The sequence below is a fragment of the Stenella coeruleoalba genome (genome assembly GCF_951394435.1).
Source record: "Stenella coeruleoalba genome assembly, chromosome: 6".
Classification (NCBI taxonomy): Eukaryota; Metazoa; Chordata; class Mammalia; order Artiodactyla; family Delphinidae; genus Stenella; species Stenella coeruleoalba.
This window is the reverse complement of record NC_137151.1, coordinates 111,260,491-111,271,669: the sequence shown is the minus strand read 5'-3', so window position 1 is coordinate 111,271,669 and position 11,179 is coordinate 111,260,491. Positions and strand designations below refer to the sequence as shown.

The following is an 11,179-nucleotide window of genomic DNA, read 5'->3' as shown; positions in this document are numbered from 1 at the left end:
GTGGATGTTAGCTTTAAGCCCCTCAAAAAGGCATTTCAGGGATATATTTTAAAGCAAATTCCAGTCTATTATTATTTTATTTATTTATTTTTGGCTGCATTGGGTCTTTGTTGCTGTGCATGGGCTTTCTCTAGTTGTGGTGAGTGGGGGCTACTTTTCATTGTGGTGTGCGGGCTTCTCATTGCCTTGGCTTCTCTTGTGGAGCACGGGCTTTAGGCACGTGGGCTCAGTAGTTGTGGCTTGCAGGCTCTAGAGCACAGGCTCAGTAGTTGTGGTGCATGGGCTTAGTTGTTCCGTCACATGTGGGATCTTCCTGGACCAGGGCTCGAACCCGTGTCCCCTGCATTGGCAGACAGATTCTTAACCACTGTGCCACCAGGGAAGTCGCCCAGTCTTGAAACACCTGTTCAATCATGAGACCATTCCTGACATATGAGGGATTATAGGCTGGAGAAAGAAATGACAGTACAATTTATGAGTCGTCTCACAATTCAGTTTTGAGGTAACTAATCCCCTGTATTTCCTGTCAAATTATTATTAAAAAATTAATACAAGTCTTTCCCTTTAAACTTATAAAATTACACCAAATGCAATAGATTAATTTCTTACATGTCACCATTTTGGAACAAAGCAGGAAGACAGGAGGAAATAATTCACTTTTTTGAGCCATTCTCTGTGGTTTAGCCTCTGACAATCAAATTTTTGTGACCCGTGTGGTCATTCATAGATAGGTGTTCATTGCAGAAAAGCTCAGCCACCACAGACTCTGCTGACACGATACAAGGAAATCCAAACATGCTTTGTTATTCACCTTGATACATCTTAGTCTGACTCCGTATTGATTGTCTGCAAGCCCCTGTAGTGAAACAAAGTGATCAACCCCAGTAACATGAATGTCGTTCCCTGTATGCATCAAGTCCATTAAAAGAAACCACTCAACAGCATCAGTTTTAGGTCAATGGCTTTTAAAACATGGAGTTCCTACTGCAGAAGGACTTTTCCAAGGTGGAGAAATGGTACAGAAAGTTGACAATGGGAGGTATACATTGAAAACTAAGGGGAACAAAATTGGTTTAATTATAGAACCCCATCCAAAAGAAAAAATTGGGCAGGCACATCTTTTCAACTCCGTAGTGTATTTTTCACCAGCTCTAGCCCTCCTTGCTTCTATCTCTTCGCAGGTCCATTTTCTTGGTTTCATGAGACATAAACTTGTGGTTAAGAATTATATCAGAATAGAAATTGAAAGAATTATGCCACGAAGACAGGAAGGAATGATTCTGAGTTGTATCACATTATAAATTGAAAGAATTATGTGATTGGATTCAATTCTGGAGTTCAGGTGCCAAAGAGATAGGTCAGAAAACCAAGCAGCATGATCATATTAGAGATTACAAAGATCCCAAGCTTTTGGTTAAAGAGATAAGGGGGTTGGCCTTGAGAATTCTCAGCAATATTTGACATTTAAAGAAGTTTGAATCTTTGGAAGAGAAGAAAATGAATGCCATCCTGGGAGTGGGAAACCTGAGGAAACTAGAAAGGTTGAAAGGAAAAGGAAAGAAATGAAGAAACGAGTTGATAATATAACTGAAAGCAACTTGCAAATATCAACCTTTTAAGTACAGGGATTTTGTTCACCTCTGTTCATTCATTTGTTTAATCAATAAATACTTATTGAGTATTTACTGTGTCATGCATTGTTCTAGACACTGGAGATAAAATGATGGACAAAATTGACAAAGTCCCTGCCTCCATGAAACTTACATTCTAATGGGAGAAATAAACAATGAATATTTACATACATTTTAATATAGTATTAGATAGTGACAGGTGTCATGAAGAAAAATAAAACCAAGTAATAAGGTAAGAGATGTGCTATTTTAGATAGGATTTTATGTCCTGGAAAAAAAAGATGGGGGATCTTATTTATAGACTTTCTGATTCCATGGTGTAAACACTCCTGCTCTGGCCAATTTGGGCTACCACCATGCCATTACTGAATTCAAAGATGGGAAGAAAAGCTCACTGTTGTCCCTTGCAAGCTCATACAAGCTGGCTCCAGCCTACCACTGGTGGACATTCGAGAGGAAACCTCAAATAAAGGGAGGCACTGAGCAATGCAGATCTATGGGAGAATAGTATTCAGACAGAAGAAACAGCCATTGCAAAGCCCTGAGGCATGGCCATGCCTGATGGGTTAGCAGAATATCAAGGAAGCCAGGGTAGCTGGAGAAGAGTGAGTGGGAAAGGTAGGTGAGACCAAGATCATGAAGTGCTGTGTAGACCATCTTGAGGTCTTTGGATGTTATTCAAACTGTGATGGGAAGTGACTAGAGGAGTTTGAACAGGGGCTTGGCATAATGTGACTTATGTTTGAAAAGGATCACTCAGACTGCTAGTGAACAGAATATGTGGGTAGGGATGGACAAGAGAGGAAGCAGGGAGACAAATTTGGAAGCATTTGTCAAATACCCAGGCAAAAGATGGTGGTGAACTGAATGGGATGGAAAATGGTAGAGGTGGTGAGATGTTATATTTGAGACCAATTTATCTTTCATACACACATAGATATATACACATATGCATATACATATTCATACATACAAACATACATATACATATTCAACTTCTGGAAATTGAACTCCAGATATGATGTGACTTGCCTTAGGTAAAACACTCAGCAGTGGCAAAGTCAGGACTGATGCCAAGCCCACATCTGTACTGCTCAGGATGAAGCACTAATGGGGTAGTGGGGTTGTTTTGAATGAGACCAGGGCTTGAAGATAAGACTGTCTGGTAAGAGCTTTGAAATATATTTTGAAACTAGAATGAGAAGTGTTTGCTCATGGATTAGATCTGGACAAGAGAAAGAGAAATGTCAGTCATGTCTCCATGAATTTTATCTGATTATCTGAGCTAGTGGTTTGGGCATAGAGTAAGTTGGAAAGTATTAGGAAAGAACATATTTATGGGGAAACGTTAAGCATTTGGCTTTGAATACACTAGGTTTGAGATGCCTCTTAAATAGCCATGGGGCAACACAGAAAGGCGGCTAGAGATGCAGTCTGGAATATAGGAAAGATACTGGGGTTATAGAAACAAGTGTGGGAGTCATCAATCTTGTAAATGGTATTTAACTTCATGACATTAGATGAAATACTGATGGAATAAGTGTATCTAGAGAAGATACATGAGGAAAACTAAATCTTGGGGCCCTCCAAAATTTAGAAGTTAGAAGAATCCAGAAAAGGATATGAGAAGAAAAGTAAAAATAAAAAAAGAGAATTTTGTTTTCCCAGAAGCCAAGAGAAGAACATGTTTCAAGGGGGAGAATGGTCAGTTTGCTAAATGCTGTTCAGAAGTCAAGAAAGATACAGACTGAAAACTGACCATTGAATTTGCCGACATAAGGGTCATTGGTTACCTTGACAGAGTCTCAGTAGGAGGACAATAGTGAGGGTGTTGGGATGGAACTTCATACGAGTGATTTTGAGAGAGAATGGGTGATGGGACAATGGAGAAAGCTAATATAGACAACACTTTAAAGTTTTGTCTTACAGCAGAGCTGAGAAATGATTCAGGAGTGTAGAGAGATGTGGGTTCAAAAGAGAGATTTTTAGCAAAAATATTATAGCATATTTGTGTATCCATTTTAATGATCAAAAGAAGAGGAAAATTGATGATGCTGTAGAGAAAGGAGAAAATTGTAAGAGCAAAGTCTTGGAGTGAGAGGATAGGAAGAGATCCAGACAACAAGTGGAAATTTTGGTCTTAGACTGGAGCCCAGACCATTCATCCAGCATAACAGGAAGAAAGGCAGCGCATAAAGGTACAGAAGCAGGCCATGTGAAATGTTGGTGGTGAGGAGGGAAAAACATTCCTTTTTGAATGCTTCTATTTTTCAGTGAAGTGAGAAGCCAAGTCGTCAACTAAGAGTGAAGGGTTGTTTGAGATTTGAGTGGTGAGGAAAACATGTTACTTTGTCCTATGGGAGATGGGAGAGTAAATCAACTGTAGGGCTGCCTGCCAGTGCTAAGGGTCCACTGGAGATCTGCTATCATAAATGCAAAGTGAGGTCAATCACTAGTCAACATGGCTAGTGTTTTCCTTCAGTGAAACCCAGCTATTTGAGTACAGTTGTAGAATCTGAAAGGAATTGGGTTGAATCAGGGTTGGAGCTTTTCTAGGCACAGAAGAAGAAAGAAGAGAAGGGCAAGGGAATAGATTATGAATGTAAGGGAGCATTTATAATAATGGTCTGTGAAATCTCAGCTAGACAGGGAAGAATGTGAGGAGGAGTGGTGTGTGTGTGTGTGTGTGTGTGTGTGTGTGTGATATTGTGGAGGTACCACTGTGATGATAGGTATCAATGGATCTCAGATTCTAGTGAATCTGGTGTCGTGAGTACTAGGAGGAGCGAGCTAAAAATATAGGAGAAAATAGAGAGTATAATCAGTTAATTAAGATTTTGGAAGTGGTACACCTACGGATAATAACAAAGTAGTACTGGGGAGATTTTTTTAAAAAATAACACCAAATTGAGGCTTTGCCCCTGATAATTGAATGGTAATTTTGGGGAGGTGGGGCTCAGCATGTTTCAAAAGCTTCCCAGGTGACACTAATGTGCCTCCAGAGCTGAGGACCACTGGTCTAGGGATTATATTTTAATTGGTGTGAAGCAATCCTAAGCATTAGGATTTTAGAAATGTCTTCTAGAATTATTTTTTCAATGGTTTTAATTGTAGGAAAATACACATAACTTAAAAAGGAAATATCTGCATAGAATATCTTTTTCTATCCTTTCACTTCAGTCTATTTGTGTCTTTGGATCTAAATTGAGCCTCTTGTAGGCAGCATATAGTTGGATGATGTGTTTTATCCATTCTGCCCATCTCTGTCTTTTGACTGGGTAATTTAATCCACTTACATTTACAATAATTACTGATAAGGAGGGACTGATTTCTGTCACTTTGTTATTTGTTTTCTATATGCCTTATAGCTTTTTTGTCTCTCATTTCCTGCATTACTGCCTCCTTTCGTGTTTCATTGCTTTTTCGGTTGTGAAATGTTTAAATTTCTTTCTCATTTCCTTTTGTGTTTATTCTACAGCTATTTCTTTTTGGTTACCATGGAGGTTACATTTAACATCCTAAAGTTATAACACTGTAATTTGAATCTATACCAGCTTAACTTCAATAATGTACAAAAATTCTGCTTCTTTACAGCTCTATCCCCATCCCTTTCTGTTGGTGATACCACAAAATTACAGTTATATATATTATGTGCCCCCAAATGTAAGTTAATTCTTTAAAATGCATTGGTCTTTTAAATTATATAGAAAACAAAATTTGGAGTTACAAACCAAAGTTACAATAATATTAGTTTTTAGACTAGTAATTGTGTTTTTTTTAAGTGCACTAGTCTCTTGAATTGTGTAGAAAATAAAGTGCAGTTATAAACCATTGTTATAATAATACTAGATTTTATAATTGCCATAATTTACCTTTATTGAGATCTTCAATCTCCATATGGCTTTGAGTTTCTTTTTGTTTTACCCTTCTGGCCTCCCTGGAGCATTTCTTATAGTTAGGTCTAGTTGTCACAAACTTCCTTAGCTTTTGTTTATCTGGGAACGTCTCAATTTCACCCTTGTTTTTGAAGGACAGTTTTGTCATATGTAGGATTCTTGGTTGACAGTTTTTTTTTTTTTTTCCTTTTAGCACTTTGACTATATAAACACATTCTCTTCTGGCCTCCAAAGTTTCTGATCATAAATCTACTAATAATCTTATTGAGGAACACTTGCATGTGACAACTTGCTTCTCTCTTGCTGCTTTCAAGATTCTCTCTTTGTCTTTGCCTTTTGAGATTTTCATTATAATATGTCTCAGTGTGGGTATCTTTGAGTTCATCTTATTCCCAAATTTGTTGAGCTTCTTGGTTATTTATATTCATGTGTTTCATCAAATTTGGGAAGTTTTCAGCCATTATTTCAACAAGTATTCTCTCTGCGCCTTTCTTTTTATCTTCCTTTTCTGGGACTCCCAAAATGTGTGCGCTGATCCACTTGATAATGTCTCACAGGTCACTTAGGCTTTTTTTATATTTCTTCTTCTCCTTCTTCTGTTCCGCAGATTCAGTAATTTTCATTGTCCTATCTTCAAGTTTGCTGATTCTTTCTGCTTGCTCAAATCTGCATCTGAATCCCTCTAAAAACTGAATTTTTAATTTCAGTTATTTACATTTTCAGCTCCAATTTTTTTAGGTTTTTGATTTTTTATTACTATGTCTGTTTTATTTATACATCATTTCCTTTACTTTCTTCACATCTTCCTTTAGTTCTTTGAGCATTTATAAGACACTTGTTTTAAAGTCTTTGTCTAGTTTATGTGACATCAGATCTTTTACAGGAACAGTTCCTGATGTCTTATTTTTCTCCTTTGAATGGGCCATACTTTCCCGTTTCTTTGTATGCTTTGTGATTTTTGTTCAAAAGTGAACAATAGAATCTAATAATATGGTAACTCTGGAAGTCAGAGTATCTCCCTTCCCCAAGGTTTTCTGTTTTTTGTTATTGTTTTTTGTTTTTTTGATTGTTGTAGGCTGTCTCTGTGCTGAGGATCATCCTGAGGGGTAAACTTAAGGTCTTCTCAGGTATTTTCTGAGTCTTTTCCTGGACAAGGACAATCACTTTCTATCAAGTTTCCTCGTTTATGTAATTGTTTTTAAATGTCCTAGTTTTTAATGTTTGATTCCCAAAAGGGGAAAAGAGAAAAATGAAGGGAGGATAAAAGGCACTGGCCTTTTAAATCCCTTAGAAGTCACTTCAGCCCTTGAGAGAGGGGTTTGCAATGAGGGGAAATGCAACAAAATCGGCCACCTGTCTCTTCATCTGCGTCTCTGTGATCAAAAGCAGCAATCAGCAATCAGAGCACAGATTCTTGATATTTGGAGGATAAGGTCCTTTTTTGCCCATCCTGGCTCCTGTATGCTGTGTGTAAGCTGCTCCAGGAACCATGAACAACTGCCTGCCATGTGGCTGAGGTGGGGGATAGGTAGCTGCTATAGTGCTAAGAGGTGAAATTGACCAAAATCAGCCTCAACATACCCTCCAAGTCTTCCCCTGGACATTGTCAGGCTTCAATAGATTCCAGAGTTCCAAAACAGTTATATCAGATAGATTCTGCCAGTGCAATTGTTGTCTAGGTGAGGAGATAGATTCTTGGTGATTACTACTTTCTCTACCATTTTCCCAGAATCCTCTCTCCTTCCAGAGAGAGGATTCTGGGAAAATGTTGTTTATATTCAACATAAAGCAAAATTTAAAAATCATCTAGAGGGTTTGTTAGAGCATGATTTCTGGCCCTACCTCCAGAGTTTCTGATTTATTAGGTTTAGGTGGTGTTAGGTGATGCTACTACTGGTGGTCCAGAGGACACACTTTAAGAACCAAGGTTGTAGACTACACTGTTAACTTTGGGAGTAGGTAGGAGAGATGAGTAATCCTTCTCAAATTTTAATGCACATATCAATTATCTAAGCTTTGATAAAAAGCAGAATTTGATTCAGTAGAAAGAGAGTGAGGTCTGAGATTTTCTGTATGTATCATAATTGACCTCATGCTGCTGCTGGTCTGCAGATCACACTTTGAGTAGCTAGGGACAGAGTGTAAGATAATAGGTGAACTAACAGGTGAGAGCTTTTGATGAAAGAGGCAACAGATATTTATTCAACTCCTGCTCTGTATGTCAAGCATTGCAGTGTTTTCTGCTAACAATTAAAATATGCAATGGCAGAAACTTACTAAATATATTCTATGCTTCATTAAGTGTCCTTGCTTGATTATAGAAATAACATGGTCTTAGTGATATGGTGCTTCGTTCTCAAACGTTTTCCAAGTAGAATTTCCATATGTAGAGAAGATTGGCGACTTAACGCTATTTGGCTATTAGATGAGCTGAAGCAGTTACACACATGTTAGATGTGATTTAAAGTTTTGTGTTTTATCTTAAAATGCTATGTAAGTTTTACTTGTTAAGCATAATGCTTGTTTTATAGAAAAAAATTTTCCTCAACATCCTTAAGAAAAAATTAATATTCAAGGAAATATTAATATTTTATTAAAGGAAATAAATGTCCTTAAATTAACTTTAAGTAAAATTAATGCTCAAAGAGAGCTCATTCTTGTCCTTTCATTTTGTTTTTCTCTTGGAGTGTATGTAGCCAGTGTAAGAATCACCATTGTAGTAAAAAAACAGAAGACATTGTTTATAGCCACTGTTATAAAAAAGGTCAACATGGAGGCTCTAGACTCTCACTAACTGAGCTCAGTCTGGGTTCCACACTGTCAGCTCTGTAGCTGGTTTCTGGAGAGTTCCTTAACCTCTGTATATAAACCTTGGTTTACAGATCTGAATAGAAAAAAATCAAATAATATTTACCTAATAAAGTTCTTGTCAGGAGTAAATGTGGTATTTGTGTTCAATCTTCAGCAGTGCCTGACATAAAAGAAGGGCTTATTCAATATTAGCTATTACTATTATTGTTACTATTTAGGGTAATAAGTATATCTGGATTCTGGTCTTGCCCCAATGGGGGTATGTGTTTTCTAGACCTGGAGCACATCACATCTCTTTTTTAGGACATCAGTTTTCTTCCCTAAAAAAGGAGAGGAGAGTCAAGAGCTCTGTGGTTCTCAAACCACTTTATCCAGCATCAGAATCACCTGGAGGTTCTGATTCAGCAGCTCTGGAGTGAGCTTTGAGAATCTGCATTTCTAATGAGTTCAGTCTATCTTCTGATATTTAGCAGAGGGTCAACAACATGTGCAACCTTGTTCAGGAATTAGAGAAATGAAAGAATTTAAAGAATGCAGAGTTAAAGAATTCTATGACTGAAAAGAATCTTGGGGGTTATTTATAGAAGAGATAAGAAGCTCAGAGAAGAGCAGCTGCTGGTCCAAGTTAATGTAAATCTGGAACCAACACCCTGATGTGGACCCCTATTCATGTTTGCCCCTCAACTGCCTTCAGCTCACACAGAACCTGGAAAATGGTTCTTATTAACTTAGACTGACTTTAAGCAGTGCTTGATCAGATTTCGCTAGCCAGTGGGTGCAAATGGGATAACAATAAAAATAATAGTTAACACTTACTGAGTCTTTCCTATATGCCAGGAGCACAGACATAAACTATATTCCTGTGGCTGTCACCAGCATTTGCCATTCAGTATCATTAGTAACTTCTGAAAATCCTTCAAGATATCTCACGTATGGTCACAGATGAGCTGGTATCTTTGCCAAGTTTTTCCTCTCCTGCTTCAGGCTCCTTCAGTGATGTTGGCTGCTGAAGTTGTCTATAGAGGATTAGCTGCCTGCATTAGAAGATGCTTCATTTCCACCCTGAGGGCTTTGCCCTAAAATTCTGGTGAGTTGGGGACACTACCGTCACAGGTTCAGCCATGGCTCTGGAGCCTTCAGTATACCAAAGCCTCCTTGTGTTTCAGGCAGATAGTGGAGGACCCAAGAGGCATCCATCCAAGTCAATGGCTCCTGCTGCCTCAGAAAGCTACATCCTCATGGAGATATGGCTGTCCAGCTTTCTCATTCAAACAGACCTTGAGTTTCTGAGCCAGGTGCAGACGGTGGGGAGAACGATAATGGGTCTTCTTCCTTTCTTTTAGTCCTACTGGTTTATTCACTGTCTTTTAGTGTGTAAACATTTGTTAGGTACCAGCTGAGTTTCTCCATTTAGCATCATCAACCTGATTTAGAGGGAATCCCTTTGAGAATATGGCACTCCTAGAGTTTTTGGTGGTTTTATTTTGGCCTTTGTGATTTATAAATATGTTAGTGAGAATTGAAAGGTGCTGAATCAAAGGACTGCTTAGCCATTTTTGTTACTTTTTGTTTGAGTGCATTTTAGAATTACAGAAAAGCTGCAAAGAATAGTATGGCGTTCACTCGTATCCCTCATCCAGCTTCCACTAATGTTAACATCCTACATAACCATCATACAATAATCAACACCAGGAACTTAACCTTTGTCAGTACTACTAACTACACTTCATCTTATTTGGATTTCCATAGTTTTTCCACTAATGTACTTTTTCTTTTCTAGGACTGTTTCCAGGGTCCCAAATTTCCTTACTTTTCCTTAGACTCCTCCATTCTCTAATATTCCTCAGTATTTTCTTTCATGATCCCAACACATTAGAAGAGTACTGGTCACTTACTTTGTTCCTAAATTTGGGTCTGTCTGATGTGTTCTCGAGTTATAATGAGGTTATAGTTTTTTTTTTTTTTGCAAAAGAGATGTTGTGTCCTTCTTAGTGCATCGTATCACGTGGTTCATGATGCTGAATTTTCTTATGCTTGATGATGTTAACCTTGACTCCTCGGGTAAGGTAGGATCTGCTGGTTTCTTTCCAAAGTTATAATCTTTCCCTTCATAATTCATAAATATCTTATGGGACCTGCTTTGAGACAATACAAACATCCTTCCCCGCCCCTGCCAAACTTTTATCCATCAATTTTAACTCCATTAGTTGATCTTATCTGATCTTATCTGCAATAATTACTATAGCATTTGCCTAATGGTGATTTTCTATTTTTCTCTTTCTCTCTACATTTATCATTTGGAATTGTTTTGTAAGGAGGAATTCATTCTGTTCTTTAACTTTATCGATATGGACTTATGGATATTCATCCTCTATTCAGTGGGTTAGAATCCAATGACCTCATTATTTATATTGTTTCTCTAATTGTTCCACTTTTGTCATTGGGAAGTCCTTTGGGTTGGCTCCTGTATCAGGAAGCAACTTTTACTGGAAATTGGCCTTAATATTGTTTCTTTTAAATCATAGATTACACTTTTCTACAGTATAATAATCCCCTGAGGGGGTTGTTAAAATATAATCCTTGTCCTCACTCCCAATGTTCTGATTCAGAGGATGGGGTTAGGACCCTGTAATCTACACTTTAACAAAATGTAGGCTGGATTGTTAAACTAATGGGCCACAGAAAACATGTGAGGAACACTGTTTTAGAGACAATGTTTCAATATATATCCTGTAGACTTTTGTATCAGTATACCTTTATGTATTTCTATCTAGCTCTATATCAACCAATATGTCTACCTACCTTATATCCATACATGATATGTACTAGATGTTCTTTTTT

At 37.7% G+C, this 11,179-nt stretch overlaps 1 pseudogene across 1 annotated transcript in view; it reads left to right on the top strand.

The window, feature by feature from the left end:
* Positions 1 to 9,459: 9,459 nt before the first annotated feature.
* LOC307187843 (small ribosomal subunit protein uS9-like) overlaps positions 9,460 to 11,179 on the top strand; it is a 52,890-nt pseudogene continuing 51,170 nt past the window's right edge. Inside the window, exon 1 of the transcript in view lies at positions 9,460 to 9,642. The product of the transcript in view is annotated as a small ribosomal subunit protein uS9-like (transcript). The remainder of the gene's footprint in view (positions 9,643 to 11,179) is intronic.